Source organism: Aythya marila, assembly GCF_965140915.1.
Source record: "Aythya marila genome assembly, chromosome: 1".
NCBI classification, from domain to species: Eukaryota; Metazoa; Chordata; class Aves; order Anseriformes; family Anatidae; genus Aythya; species Aythya marila.
In genome coordinates, this window is record NC_139042.1 from 3993173 (window position 1) to 4009439 (window position 16267).

The 16267-nt window shown below is 43.0% G+C and overlaps 1 protein-coding gene across 3 annotated transcripts in view; it reads right to left on the bottom strand.

Moving 5' to 3' along the window:
- Positions 1-16267, bottom strand: part of TENM4 (teneurin transmembrane protein 4) — a 597100-nt gene that overhangs the window by 149214 nt on the left and 431619 nt on the right. The gene's annotated exons all lie outside the window — the stretch shown is intronic.

The following is a 16267-nucleotide window of genomic DNA, read 5'->3' on the forward strand; positions in this document are numbered from 1 at the left end:
GCCAGGACAGCTGAAACCTCAAAGCAATCACTGCACTTGGGACTAAAAGCATCAGTCTCGAGCTCCACTAATGGGAGCTCATCTATTTACAGCAATGGATGGCTCAACCTTAACGCGTCAGCATGGAGTGACTGCAAATCCTACAACTGAAATCACAGCTGCTCAGGCTTTGTCTTCACTCCGTACCTGAAAACTTGTCTTCCTCCTTATTTTTCTGGCCACTTTCCCTTGTTGAATTTATCAGAGAGAAGCGATGCATGCAGTTGTCGTGGCAAAGCACACTTTTTTTGGGTGATTTTGTTGACTGGGCTAAGTGAACTTGGGGCATTTATTAGCACCTAACAGATGTGATCTATGATAGAAACGTTTCCCTATGAAATTCACTGATCACAAACACTTGGTTCCTTCTGTCTGCCTGCTGCTGATGGGGTATTTCTAACTGTAAGTCTTGTGGTTTGTTCTGCAATATTATACAAACAGCCCAAAGTGCTGGGGCTAACATTATACCTCGGTGGAGCAGGAATGGGGCTACTCCACACTTTCTTCTGTTTCTACTTATCATCTTAAATTCCCTGACTTTGGCAAAAACACTGGCTATTCATCTTTCAAGGAAAGTTAACAGGTAAGCAAAACGGTTCCTAGCACTTTTATCTTATTTTGAGGCCAGTTCAGAACAGTGGGGCTAAAACTGATCTTTCATAAAAGCGGAACACAATTTGGTAAACATTACTTCTCAAAAGCGGAATGAAAATCGTTTTATTTTCTTGACTAAACCGTGAGCAAAGATTGAGTAAATATGAGCGGGGCTCGGGAAGATGATGGAATACCATGCTTCATTCCACACTATTATTTCTCATTTTCTCTGAGGGAGACGCATATCTGATTAAAACTGGATTCAGTTATACAGGAGGGACGCCAGTGGTACATCTGTCACGGAGCGGGGTGGAAATCTTGGCCATGTGAATAATGACTGCACTTTTGTAGGCATACTTCACCAGGCCTGGTGATAGCAGCGATATTTGTAAACTTCCTATGGGTGTAAGTGAAGAGAAACAGCTGCAGCCGAGATGTGCAGATTAGTTTCTAATCAGCAATGAAAGGGAGCCTGTTGCTGAATGGATGCTCGCTGAACACCGCAGGTTTCTGAAGGACATTTTAGAGGACGTGGTGTAATTTAATCACCCAAAAAGGGCAACAGCAGTTTTAAATAATAAAAACAGTTTCAAGCGGTTACGTTTTAAGTCTTGGCATAAGACTTCGCCCAAGCAGTCAGCTCCATGCAGCAAGGAGGGTACAAGATGTGCTGTCAGTTTTCTAACACTTCACTCAGGCAGATATTCGCTGTATGGGGCATGGAAATACAATCACAGTGTGCAGTCAATGCTTAGGGATTGATCTGCTGTCTTCATCCCAATCAAACAGCAGCCACGTTTCCGAGAACAAATAGCAACTCAAAACTTGTGCGTTTTTGCTGATATTCAAGTATAGTGTCTCCCACTTAATGGCAAGTATAAACACCAATCTATCCTGTAAATGACAAGTTGATGTTAGCCTGTACACATGCGAGCTTCAGAACTCGGTGATAATAAATAACATTTATGCAATAGAATAAAAACACAAAGAAACACCTGAAAAGCAAGGTGGCATCAAACGTGGCAGGTGTTGCAAAGCCTAACAATGCACCACATCAGCTAAAGGATAATCTTTGTTAGTGGAAATGATATTTTGCATTTACAGGGTGGTTCAGCTGATGTACCTGTGAAGCCTACACCAGGACAAGATTCACTACGCCGATCAGATGTCCACTATAGGGTGAACCAAATGACTCTCACTCACTGTACTGTTGAGGTATAACGAGATCTAAAAGCTCCAAATGACCACGTGGCATGTCTATGTTTAGGTAACCAAACTTCCCTGACCCTTAGGGTGAATCCATTTGATGAACTTCACTCCCGTGGTGCTCCCTCTCCTCCCCTGACTAGTTCAGACATAGATATTGTCATCGTAGGCATCAGTATGTGGTCAGATCCATCCACAGTGACCAACACTAATGCTTTACAAAAAATATCCATATATATTCAGTGGCTCATCTGGCACTTTATTTTGCAAAACTGCAATGGTACGTGCAAAGGTCATGTCTCCTCAATCCTTGATTTCCCCGGCTGTTCTTCATAAGCCTGCCCTAACTGCATCATAACACATTGTGGGGCACCCAAAGGGAATATAAAGCCATTGTACCTTCTTCACTGAAGCACCCTGGTAACTTTTAATTGTGCCGGCCACTTGATGCTATTAATGATAGAGGAGGCTTTTAAAAACCCTTCCTCCTGCTTCTGTGCTTTCCCTGATGCTCCACATTTTTCTAATATAGCTAAAAGTAACATTTCCAATGTGCTCTAATTTTGCGTTCACTCGCATTGCCCTGGAATAACCCGACTGATAGAGACAAGATGAAGAGGAAAAGAAATTCTCCCTCTCCTGTGGCTGGAGCCACTTACCAGTTTCTAGCAGTTAAGGAAACAAACTTGCCTGGTGTGACTCAGGGCAATTAAGGTCTCTGCACACTCCCCAAAGTTCTTTGCTGCTGAGAATAAACTCTGAAAAGTGATGAGGATGCACGCAGCATATTCCTGTCCCAAAGCTGCTACAACACAGCTCAAAAAGTTATTTCCATAAAGGAAGCGTTAAAATGAACGTGCTTTTCTTTTTCTCACTAACTCCAGAGCTAATGAGAACAAACAAGGCTTGTGAGCAACAAGTCTGAGAGTTGTCTGTGCGTTTCTGAGCACGGTGCTATTTATATTCTTAGGTACGATCACAGATCGGAATTTCTTTTTACTTTGAGCATTGCACGCATTAGTAAATCATGCTCACTTAAGACCCAATAAAAACCTCTGTCTTCAACCCAAGACTCAATTTTGTTTCAGTGGTTACGGACTGCATGTATTGGAGAGCTGACTTGCTTTTTCTGGCCCCTCTGAAACGTGCACACACAAGCACATGTGCATGTACACGGCTCTCATACCTAACATCCAAATGAAACAGAACATTATGGGTGGCTTGTCAAGAAGAAACTAGGGAGCTGAGATGGGAGAACACAAAAAAATAAGCAAAAAGAACCAAATGGACAAATTTGCACAGCTGTTGCAGATGCAAGGGCTTAGTGAAAATATTATTTAATGTGGCTTAGATGATAAAAAAAATCAAACTTAAATTTCAGGGAGCCCCCGAGTTAGTGGCATAACATAACTACCTGAAAAAACTTTTAAGTATGGCCATAGTCAACATTGCTGCAGACATGAAAAACTGCTGATCAATAAATAAAACCAGGACACTGCAGTTATGGCCAGGTTCTAGTTTCCATTCTACATCGTATTCTGGAAGCTATTACACGAATTATACGGATATTTTCCAATTTATACAAAATTCCATGTGGTATTTTATGAATGGTGCCATGGGAATTGCATTTAGAGAATCACGGCAACTATTTGCTTTGTTTTGGTTTGAATAGTTGAAGTTCATGGTGAGATCACGGACAATTCTTTCCTAGAAGGACACACACAAGCTTTCTGTTGGGTTCCAAACCTCTGAAGTGATCTGATTGCCACCAGCTGGTGAGGGCAAAGATTATTAATTGGAAGGTCAGCCGTGCGTGATGCCCTCATACGGTTTTGCTAGATTGGCCACAGAGAAGACTGAAAATGCAGCTTCCATGCCACCTTCCAAACCTCCTGGAAGCAAACAACTCACAATGGGGACGGATGAGCAAAACTCGAGGTGGTGTGGCCTCCAATGGAGGTTGCAGAAGCTTGAGTACGGAAGTAATTGTCCTGCCAGCTTTGAAATCTAATTAGCAACTGAAAAAAAACAAGTAATTTCCTGAGTAAATACTGTAAACATGCAGATCTCTGAGAGAAGGAGTAATGACATGAGACACATCGCCTGCAGACCCACACTGTCTCAGTCTGGAGAACAGCGCAGGAATGCCTTGTCTGAGCTATTCCCTGTCCTCGTCCAGCCTTCCTCACCCAGGAGAAGATATAAAAATGCTTCTACATTAACAAAAAGGAGATAGGGAAAACGCTTGCTAAGTGGGAAACCTAGACATCTCCGAGAGAAAAGCTCTTCTAAGGTGCTCCCCACTCAAGGACTTTAATTATCAAAGCAAGAAGAAAGAAGATGATGGTTTGGAGCAAACCAGCATGCACCATGTTGACTTATTCATTGTTGTTGTTTTTTCTTCCCATTTTCTCTGGGGACCTTTTTGGTCCAAGTACTCTCACAGCTGCTAGATTTTGAAGGAAACTTGGCCAAATCTTTGTCTCATTGCTTGTTTCCCTTGTGCAATCAGCACTTAGCCTGTGAGAAGCTATGAACTGGCATGATCCTGCCCGTACCCATAATAAAGACTTCACACTACGCTGTCATTTAAGGATATCACTAAGCTCAATAGGAAATTACTAATTGTTACCATTCCCACTTTTTTTCAGGCTGGCAATCTGAAGCAGAGACAAATAATGCCATTTGCTTGAGATCACCAGCTGACTCGTGCCAGTGACGGAGCTCCCAGGCTAATGGTGTGCTCAGGGGACCATTTGCTGCTGACAAAAAGCCCTGCGAAAGCCAACTCTGCTGTGGTGAGCTCTATAAAGACGTTCATCTGGCTTGCAATTACCTACCCGACTTAACTTTATTCAGATGAACTGCAATAAATGCACGAAGACGACAGACAAATTATTAGACTCTTGATGGACTTCTCTCTTAGGTACTTATCGTGCTTGTTGGTCAGTGGTATGGATACTTTAGCAGCATATCCACCTTATTTATTTACTATGCAACGTTCAACTTAATAGCTTGTTTCTGTATCTTTGGGCCAGAGGCCAAGGCAGATGTTTGCCCGACACCAAATCCTATTAGAGGCTGCAGTAACACAATTGTGTGTTAAAGCTAAATATTTTATAGCCTACACTTGCCACCAAGCATCATCATTCCGTCGGCATTTAGAGGCAACTATCTATTGGCAAAGAAAAAATAGTTATGTAGCTGGCAATTGAAGACGGTAGCTTTCCTGGGAGTTAATAAGCACCAGGACAGCTTTCTAAGAACTGATTAAATGCCATTCAGGGCAGTGTGGTTGCACGAATTCAGATGTCACCACTTCCTTTGATAACCTCAAAGAGTTGGTCTGAACAGTGTTTGGTGTCAAAACCAGGTATTAATAGCACTGAAGTGTAAAAAAATTGCACTTTAATGCATCAGTGTTAATAAAAATCTCTGGTGCAAAGAATGAAACTTGTTTTAATGATGAGAATATTATATATGAGAAGTGATATGCAAAGAAAACGGCTTTTTAATTTTTTTTTTTTGTAATATTTAGGTATCCTCATTGTTTGGCCTCTTCAGCTAGCAGTCTACACCTCTACACAAGAAATGTCCTCAAAATCTTTTGATTTGCGCTGCTGAGAAGATAAATGAAGCTGTTGAGCCTGAAGACAATTGCTGTATCTACCAAAACCTAGGAGATACTTTGCATACACTGATTGGTTTAATAGAGGCTTTCCTTATAAACTTCAACCTTCTGCACACTGGTGCATTAATTAAAAATGGAAGTAAATAAGAAGAAAAACAATTTCTGGACAACTTCATGAAGGAGAATTGTCCACTGTATCAAATAAAAAGATATATTTACTGCCGTACAAAAGGAATTCGTTCCTGACTGCCTATTCTTTGCCTAGTCATCTTCCTCTGGCTACAGAAGAGGCGTTGCAATGAAGGTGGAGCAGGGCAGCAGGTAATTAAACTCCATGGCACATATCTAACCTTGAAATCCCCTGTGTGAGCCTCATCGATGCGAAGGGGCCATCAGGAGTGCACGACATCCCTCTCACCTGACATGAATTACGTGTCAGGGGAGGGTGAAGGGACTCCACATTACTTCACCTTATTTTGTGCTGCCTCACCACATACTATTTTTCTTAGATCTAGCGCTCGTCCAGGATAAAGCTGTCACCTACAAGCTCATTGCTATGTGTCTCCTTCACAAAAATGCTCCCTGTCACTGCCCTGACTGTATTAGCGGTAATTTTTAATAGGAAGTCAGGCAGTATAACATGAAAGGCAAAGAAGATTCCGAAGCTCCGCGAACACAAGCCAGCATTTAATTTACTTCCCAGTTGCAGAGCTTGCAGTCTTGTTTATTTTTCAAAGAAATGATGCTACTCAATTGAATTTCACTGCAGGGTAGTAGGATTCTGAGCTTAGAGAACTGTCACCTGCTCTTGTAATTGTGATAACAATGCCGAGAGAGACGTGGAGGTGAGAGGGGATAAAACAGGCTTCAGATATCTGAAACATCAGACTTGACATTTTGAGTCAAAAAAAAAAAAAAAAAAGAAGAAGAAAGAAAGAAAGAAAAAAAGAAAGAAAAAAAAATACATAAATAAAAAGGCTCTGGAAACAAAGGAAATGGGAAAATGCTTGGTCCGGCATGCTCTTGCTCCTCCTCTTCCTTTCTGGGCTGAAGTTTGAAAGGACTGATTCCTTCTTAGGGTACATCCTCACCTGCTGAGATTTCGATTTTTCTGCTTCATTTGTGTTTTTTAAGGCTTTTACATTTCTAGCTCAAGTAATCCACACCTGGCAGCCAGGGATGCGAAAGTCTTGACAGCATCATGGAAACTCAGTCATTATTTCTGAGTGCTCTTTCACAGTTTCCTCTTCTGTAGGGCACCTAGCGTGATGCTGATACTCCTAATGCCACTTGATGTTGTGCCAGATTTTGATATTTTTTTTCCTTTTTCTGAAGGCTGGGAGGTCTGTTTTAATTAAGGATCCGTGCATATAGCCCTGTTTTGCTCTCGGATCCCAGTGGAATGCTAACCTTCACATGCAGGTAGCAGGATGCTAAATTAGGAAGAGGGCAACAGGCAGAGAGCTCTTCTGAACAGCTCCTTAAGTCACTCCGGACTCTGGAAAGTCAGAGTGAAGTACAACGATCATAGCATCCAACTGCATGTCATTCTGACTCAGCTATTTACCCATAAGAATTTAAAATGATAATAAAAAGACATTTCTGATGGCAGATATATGTCCCCATCACTGTACTGACAGCATGTACCTGCTCCAGCAGCGGCTCCAGAGTCTGGATCATTGTAAAAGGTGATGGCGAAGCACAAAAATTTTGGCCTTCAGCATCAGCTTGGGGTGCTTATCGAAACCATCAAGACCTGCTGAGTTTGCCAAATTCCACAGTACATGTGAGCCCAATTTCCCTTGAGATGTCTGCACTTGTGCTTCCAGGCCTGGCTTGAGATATCTATCCAGGTACTCAAATGGCTCTCACCACAATAATATCAGTCATTCTCTCACTACTTCAAGCACATTTGACTCCAAACCCAGCTGGAAATACTACAAAAACAGCTTTGTGTGCACTGTTTTTGAACTTCTGTGCCACAGAAACTGGGACCAAATGGGAACAGTTTGGGGAGTAAATAACGAGGAGAACAAGCCCACTTGTTCCAGAAGCCCGTGACACATTTGGTCTGAATTTGGTTTATGTTTGAGGGAGAGCTTTATCTCACTGCCTCATTCCTTTCTCTTACTGCTTCCTTTTTAAGAAATCTCTCCAGTGCAAAACGCCTTATAATCTACAGCTATCAGATGGTTGAAAGCATAAGGTGTAATGGGATTTCAAAAGCACCAGGGCACTGCTTTATGTATACTACCATTTAAGTTAATGGTAAAATCTCCTTTCACTTCTCTGGGACCAGAACGGAGGCACCTTTTAGAAAACCCCGCTAATGCATTTCTGCTCTTCATAGGGATATACAGGGAACACTTTTATTCCCTGAGAATGTGAGCAATGCTAAAAGCCTGAAAGGGGCTATGAAATACAGTTCTTAAGGAATCATACATTGACTATACAAAAAAAAAAAAAAAAAATCCTTCTGTTCTACGTTGAAATGTGATCGCAGCTTAGAAGTTAGTTGGGAAAATTTTCAATGAATGATTCTAAACAGAGCAGCCCTTGGAGTGAAGCCTTCTTCCTCCTCCTTCTAAGATGCACCTTAAAAGCATGATAACCCTTTAGCCTCAGGGACCACGACGTATTACAAGGCTGGGGAGATCCCGAAAGACACCTCGTGAACGCTCTTTTTCTGCGTTGCTTTTCTTCTTTGCAGCTGGAGTATTTTTAAACCTGAATTTCACTCCTGTAAATGAAACCCTCATATCCCCAGTTTGCCCAAGGGACTGCAAGGAATTTTTTTGTTCCTTCCCACTCTCATAAATTGTTACAAACTAATACAGGAAACAACAATTATTCAGCCTTCAGGGTTCAACTTCTGGAGCTGCGCTGGCAAGGGGGAGTTACTTTGTGTTCAGTACATTATGATTCCTGCTCTTGCAGCTTGGGGCAAGGCTAGAGCTGGCCTTCGGTTTAATTTTAAGCAATGTTGTAAGTTAGAGCACTCTAGGGAAAAGGAGGCAATCCATTCCTGCATACACACAAAGAGGACCTCCAGTGTGAACTCATTTGGTCAAACAAATGCCGTGAGACCGTGGCGATGTTAACATTTTGGGCGCATTAAAGACTAAGTTTCATTTAACATGAAGTCTTTAGCAAATAATTCCAGCCTGATAAATCGGGATGCAGTAGCTGGAATGACTGATACTTGAGGTTCCAATATGCTGCAAAAAGGTGGGTGTCTGGGTCTGTGGACATACCCGAAAGTACGACACCTGGTCTCCAGCTGCTGCTACAGAAGGGCCTGAGTCTCTCCCAGGCTTTTTGTTGGAGCTACCCCTCCTCGCAGGGATGCCCTCGACTCCTTGCATTGAGCTCTCCGTGGTCTGAGATCAAGGCCAGAGAAAAAACAGAACTCCTGGCTCCACGTCTGCCTTTAGCCAACTGGCTGCACAAGCTTGGTCAAATCACGTTCCTTCTTGGAGCCTCCAGCAAGCCTCCGAGCCAGAAATCAGTTTAGCATAATTTATATAACTCTTTCTCAGACTGTTGCAGCACTTAGATAAGGCAAGCAGTCGCACGTCTAATACAGGGAACAGCCGTTATCATTTTAGAAGTCAACATATGCCAGGAGTTACTGCACAGACTGTGTCCTCCTCATCCCCCTGGGCCCTGTGTGGAAGGGGAGACCGTGCTGGTAACTCCTGCGGTGCCGAGCTCCTTGGCTTCTGTTCTCTCATGTGGTCAATTAAAGGCCTGCATGTAAATACAATTAAATACAGCCTTCGGAAAAGTAAGGCTTAAAATAGTCAGTTGTTCTAGCACAGAAAGGGTTCTCCTTTTGTTCGCCAAAGTGGACGTGTAACTCCCACAGCCTCATTTCTGTGCTGTAGCAGGGGAGCGTTCACGGAAAGAAAAGTCTGCGTGGAGCTGCTCGGTAATCCAAGGCAGGGATAAACCAAGCTGTGCTTACATTAGCCTGCAGTCTGGGGTGCACGGAAAGAGCTATATACAAAACTGCAGAAACAAAAACCATATGCACTGCTTTGCACGTTTCTCCAGAAACCCTCCGATAGTGCCGTACGTCATGCCATTAAGGCAGAATTGTGCTGCTCTGAAGAAATGAACTGAAAGAAAGGGACAGAAATAACAGAAGGAAAGAGGAAGGCTTTACCTTCAGTATTAAATAAGCCTTTTCTTGACCCCAAAACCGAAGTAATTACCCCAATCGATAAGTCTTTTGTACAAGCTCTGTTGGATCAAGAGAACTTGCCTGCCTGCAAGCAGCACGCTGATGGGCAAGTTCAAGGCCACCGGGCCATGTAAGTGCAGATGTAGGCAAAGCTTTCCAAAAAGACAAACCTACCTGTGCTTCTCTACTATTTTGAAGCATGATTAAAAAAAAAAAAAAAACAAAAACAAAAAAAAAAAAAAAAAAAACAAACCAAATCTGGATCATTAGAGTTATTCAGACATCTAACTTCTACTGAAATGAATACACACTGGCATCCGAGCAATTTTTACAGATGTGGCTTAATGTCCTTTGTACAATGATATAAATGCAAATATATGTCTGCTTGTCTCTCCATTTTCCCACCCAAATTATCACTTGTAATCATTAGATCTATTGAAAGAAGAGTGTACAGATACAAACCATTTCTTTAAAAAGAAGGAAAAAAGAAAAAGCTCAAGTGTACCATTAAATGAGTTATTCTATCTTTATTTTAAAGCTAAGCTAGCTTTACACACTGGAATTTTATATTTCTAGCTTTTTCTTAAAGGACATCAATGAAGAGATATGCTGTATATGGAAAGAGCAGTGGCAGAAGATTTCACAGCCAAGTATCTGACCTTTCCAGGCTTCTTATTATTTAATTATCTCTGAGATGTGTCCCTAATTTCTCTTTTATTAGAGATGCCTTAAGTCTTCAGCAGAAAAATCCTGAAATAATAATTTTGCCTGCCATTATAACTTGGGAAGCAGGGTAATTATGTAAGAATTGTTTTAGACACTTGCAGGGAGAAAAAGGTCACCACAAATAACATCTAGATTTGAAATGATTGGTCTGACTTCAGGTTTCTTGGAAGCGCTCCGGCTCCAGCAGAAGCAGGCAGAAAGCAGCAGGTAACATTTGGGGAACTGTGTGCCATGGGATCAGGCAAAAACATTACTGACTGAAGGGGATTTAGGATCTGGGAGAAATGCTTGATCTGCTGACAGTCACACGCAAAGGCAGTCAGCGAGATAAACTCCAATACCAGGACATCCTCCTCCTCTTGGCTCACTTCATCTGGAAATGAGACTGCTCATCAATTTCTGGGATGGAGACAGAGGTGAAAAGATTTAGGGGGCACTGATAAAGTTATCATTGCCTTCTAGCTGCTGAGGTTTTGAGGGTCTTATCACTATCCATTTAAAAACATCATCAGTGTTCAGCTGAGAACTGCAAACAAAACCCTCTGGCCACGGGGATTACAAACTGATGTGAAAAGTTTCACCACCCCACAGCCCTCCTTCGGTTCCCAGATCTGGGCTCAGGCTCTGGTTGCTTTTTATTAAGCTCTCTACAGATTAATTTTGCACATAACCCTGAAGGAAGAAAGAAAATCTCACCCACCACTCTGCTGCACTTGTTTGGAGGGGGGAATTCCTGCAGCTCCTAAAAAGCTGAGATGGAGGGAGCTCCCCCAGTGCCATCTCCCAGGGCAAAGCCCTGCCTAGCAAGCTGGGCTGGGTTTGACTGTGATGGTGAAGGCGATCTCCTGTCTTCTCTCCATCCTCCTGCATGGACTAACTCACCTCTCCCCAAAGGACCTTGTGCCCCGTGGCCAGGTGGAAGGTGCCTTGCAGTGCTGCAGCATAACCTGAGGCTGATGTGTGAATTAATGGAAGGTTTCAGCCAAGCAGAGCTGTCAGCCTAACATCATTCGTGAGATCAAATTCATGAGGAAGAAAACTAAGGACACTCTGAGCCTGGCAGGGACTCATAAACACCTTTATTGCCTCCTAGCTGAACTGAGGGAGCGTGTACATTTTCTACCTGAGACCTACGCTTACTCAGAGAAGCTGGGTAAAAGCTAATTGAAGCCAAACACAAGGAAAGAAAGATCAATAAAAGGGGTGGTGGTCACGAGAGAGTAATCAAAAAAAGCACTGACCATCTGAGCGTCTGTCAAGAGAGGGCTTAGCAGTGGGACATAGCCATCTGAATGTCTGTCAAGTAATGGGACACAGAGAGCCAAAGGCAAAGAACTATTTGCAGAGCGTGCAAAGCCCTGTTGTTATTTTGCACGCAAAGCTCTGTTGTTATTTTTCAGGAGAGAGATTAGAAACATTAAAAGTGAAATTGTGATTTTTTTCCCTGCTGTGGTTCTTGTACATATATCTTATTTTCTTTTTCTGTGGAAACAGAAGGAGTTTTGAGTCTGGGACAGGACAGGCTATTAAATAGCTCTAGAGGATTACCACAAGGTGGAAATGCTCAGAAGTGCCTCTGTGAAACAGGGGATGGAGTAAGGTGACTCCATTCATGCAGGAGAGGAGACCACCACCTATAGTAACTGAGCACTTCCATGGAGCAGCTGGAGTCCCATTAACAGTTAAAGGTCCTGATTCAGCTCAAGTACTTGCGACACTTTTGGCATGTGCCAACTCTTTTGCTGGATATGCTTGAAGGACAAGCTCAGAAAAGAGTAGCTGGGACATGAAATCCACTTTTCCTCATTCGGAGCCCTGAGGATCTAACTGTACCCAGAGGAGTTTAAAGCAAGTAACTCAGGCATTAGGGAGCTAAAGGAAAGCATAAGCCAGAGCAAATCACAGCCCACACCAGTCTTCACAGTCTCCTGACTCCTCAATATTTACATGAAACCAATTTAGACTTTCTCAGACATTAGCAAAGCAAGTGTGAATAACGTGAATGGCTTTGAGAGTTAAGTGGATCACACTTGGGCATCCCCTCTGAATTGGAAGTTGGTAGTTTAAGTTAGCATACACATAGGCAGAGAGTGTAAGTGAAGCAAACCTTATTTGCTCAGTCTTTTCCCTCTCCCTCTGTTAAGAACAAGCTAAACACTAGGGCACTTTTTGCTCAGAGCTGAAGAAGAGCCACTCTTGTCACCTCTCACACTTGGGAGAGGTCCCAGTCCCATGCTTGCCTCTGTGCCCTGCCCCTTTTTCCCTCCTCCCTAAGCTCAGTCCTGCTGTGAAGTGCTCCTCTCCTGCCATCCTTCTTGTGTGTGAACTGCTGTCCTAGGGGGTTGTTATATTTTAGGCTCTTGCAGGAAGGGAGCTCGCCTTGTGATGTATACTGTGAAGTGCTGTATGTGCTGGCAGCCCCGTATAAATATCACTGTCAGCTTGCTGGTATGTTGGTGGAGGGAAGTACTTACAGCAGTTTTCTTTACGGATAGCAGAGAGGGCAGGAGGAACGGTGGATCTGTTCCTAAACTCAAGCACTGTCTCTTGCAGAAGATAAAAGCGAGATAAAACCTTGCAGCCTCTCACAGGTGTCATACACGTGTTTCCTGCTGCTTGGTGGGTGACATGATGGTAAACAGAGATGCTGTCTTCTCCCAGACAGCTGATTTTGCTTTTCTTTTGATTTCTCAGTGGCCCTGCACAGCCCAGCTTGCCTGAGCTCAGCACTAACAGGTGCTGGGAGACTTTCTCCCTCCCACTCTGTAGATGTTTTCAGGCTCTTAGATGTTTCTCACTTCTCCTGAGCAGATTTTGGCCAACATCTCTGTCTCAGATGTGCTGATTCCAGGTGATTCCTCAGCCTACTATTTTGCTCCACTTATGCCAGATTGCTCTGAATAAATCACCTCTACCAGGCAGAGGTGAACCCACAGAGCACTTTTCAGAGAAGTGTTTCTATTAGAAATTTCAGAAAGTGCTGCCAATGTCATTTCCAAAAAAGGTTAATTTATTATTGAGAGACTTTGATTGTCTGTTCCTTTATAATGTCTTGCATTGTAATTCAGAGGAATGGGATATAAAAATGTTATTAAAAGCTGGAAACTTTTCTAGAATAATCTTATTTCCCTCCGCCTGAATTGCCTGTATTACGTGGAAGTATAAGCTCTGACAGGCATTACGATTCTGTATTCTCCCCGGGTTCACGTGCAACGACATGGAACAGGCACAGATTTTGACACCACCTAACTCTGTATCGATGATGGTTCTGCGTCCTTTTAGAAAACAGGCTGAACTGTCATCTCCTGCCCTTAAAATCAGTGCTAATGTTCCCGAGTGGATTTACTTACAGCTACGCCGAATTCCAAAACAGTATGATGGACAGCCTCACAATTTATGGAATTAAATGTGCTATCAGATGGGGAATAGAGATGCTTTTTTTTCTTTCAATTTTTCTCCAGTTTTCACTAAAATAATGGAAGGCTGAATCATTCCAGACAAGCACTGCACAGTCATTTCACTTGATACTGTCATACGGAGCCTGCGATGAGTTTACTGGCTCAGAAAGGTTTGGTTTATTGGAACATAGCAAATAAACTTGGAAAATCAGCATCCTTACCATTCAACACTTTTGTGCTGTCGTAAAAGCTGCAGCCCTTGACTCAGGTGAGTCCTTATGCCCAAGGGAGGAAAGACTGAACGGTTTGGCCTTATGCACTCATCATCATGATCACCATTATCAATTTTGCACTTTCTACCATTACCCGTGATTATTAATTAATGCTTAATGCATTTTCCCAGCAGTTCTATCACCCTCGCAGCATCTCTGGGGAAATGTCACTCTCGCCGGTTGTACACGGGGAGCAGCTGAAGCATGAGCTTGGGCTGGGTCAGGATTTGCACATCAATCAGAATCCAGGAGTTCCAGGCTGCTGCTTCTCTGCTCACATCACCGAGTCCTACTTCTCCCTGCATCCCTGCTACACTTTCCAAACACCCTCTCACTGTAAGCACCGTGTCTGTGCAATAATAAAGGGAGTTTTTTCTGTGTGCTCCCGCCACACAAATCACATAAAATGGCAACTTGTCTCTGATGCAGCTTCCTCACCCCACACAGATCTAAGGGCTCGCGTTGTGTGTGACTTGATTTATTTGGTTGGCGCTGCCATTTTACGCCCTGCGTCATAAACACCGTGTCAGCTACATCCTCTTTACCCTGGCACCCGCAAAAATTGTAACACCACAGTACTTCAGTATGGGTAGACTTGAAATGTAGCAACCCTGCCTTGCCAGACCTCATGAATACACTAGAAAGGCTCTGAAGCAACGCAATGCATTTACACAGAACACCTGCCCTGATTTTCTTTAAACAAGCTCTTGAAACCTAGACTAAGGAGAAAGGTACTTACCCAGTAAGGATATTGCAATTTATAGTACTTTCAAAAATGCTGCATTTATCTGGCCAAATTCAAGTCAGGAAGCCACATCTTCCTTAAGTAAATTTTTAACCTATTGCAGAATGAGGGGGTTGTACCTAACCAGCTTCTCTTGTACACTAAAGCTTTGTGCACAGCTGCCAGTGGGCAAAGTGGCTCCCATGCATGGGGAAAAGCTCTATTTTTCTGTACTGCAAAAGAAAACTTCCTTGTACTGATGACAGAATGATTCGAGGTCAACAGGGAATGTATCATGGCCTGTTCTGCTTCTCACGTGGTCGCAAAGGTACAGCAGAGGGTAAACAAGAAAATATTGCCTTAAAGACAAGCTGACACGCTCCTCACCCACATGGCTCAAAGACAGGTTCTGAATGTTTTACCCTTTTTTTTTTCTATGTTAGTGCAATGAGGCAGGAAGAAAAGTCTGGCTAGAACCTCATTTAGCATCACTTCGAAAACACGAGCAACTAGTGACTGTGCTTTAAAAATGTTTTCTTCTCCGAGAGCCTTACTGATTTCTCGTGCTGGGAAGTTTTAAACCGGAGGAATTCCTAGAGCAGGAAAATAAAGTCACGCACAGAAGGATATCTGGAGGCTATTCTGGGCAGAAGGTGGTCAGTGTAAGGAAAGGCTCAAATCCCATCACTGCAACAGCAAACTAAATGAAAGGAGATCTGCATTCTACAGAGCCAGGCTTTCATAAGCTAACGTGCAACTGTTTCTGGTGTTGCTTAACTGTGAACAGCATCGAACACGTCAAGTCCCAGGTTTTAAATTTAACACAGAGTATTACAGCAGTGTTTCCACTTCTGCATTGGACAAACTTTCGCACTAAGAGTGAATATTGGGATCTTAATGACTGCTTTAGTAAGACCTAAACTTTTAATTAACCTGCCAAGACAAATCACAGCCCATAGCTCTTAGGTAACTATTGCAGACAGCTGAGACTCAACACCAATGCCTCTTCTGGGAGAGGGATTAACGGCAGCTTTGGACCGAGTCTGCTTTTTTCAGCAAAGAAAAAAAAAATTCCATTAAGCAATCACGGTGGCGAGCAGAAAGCTGAGTGCTAGTTTTATGGAGCAATCTTTAAATTACAACCAAACGAATCTGGGGATATGAAAAGGTTCTGCGGGTCAGTAAATTTAAAATTAAACATTATTGAATCAGAAAGAGATTCTGGTATTTACAGAGGGAAGTAAGAATGCCCAGTGTGCCGGGCTGTCAAGCAGTCCGCAGGCAGCATCCTTTCCTCCTTGGACAGCAACTAATCAGTGCCTGCGTGCTGAACTGGCAGGGCACTTTACTGCCAGAGAAACTGAGAAACCTGTTAATTTGTACTTCTTAAGAAATCACAGCTTCTTTCTGTTAGCAAGGAGAAATAGAGATGCCTGTTATCGTGGTTCCTACTACTAAGCCTTGCAGCGCTCTTTGGTGGTTTTAACCCCA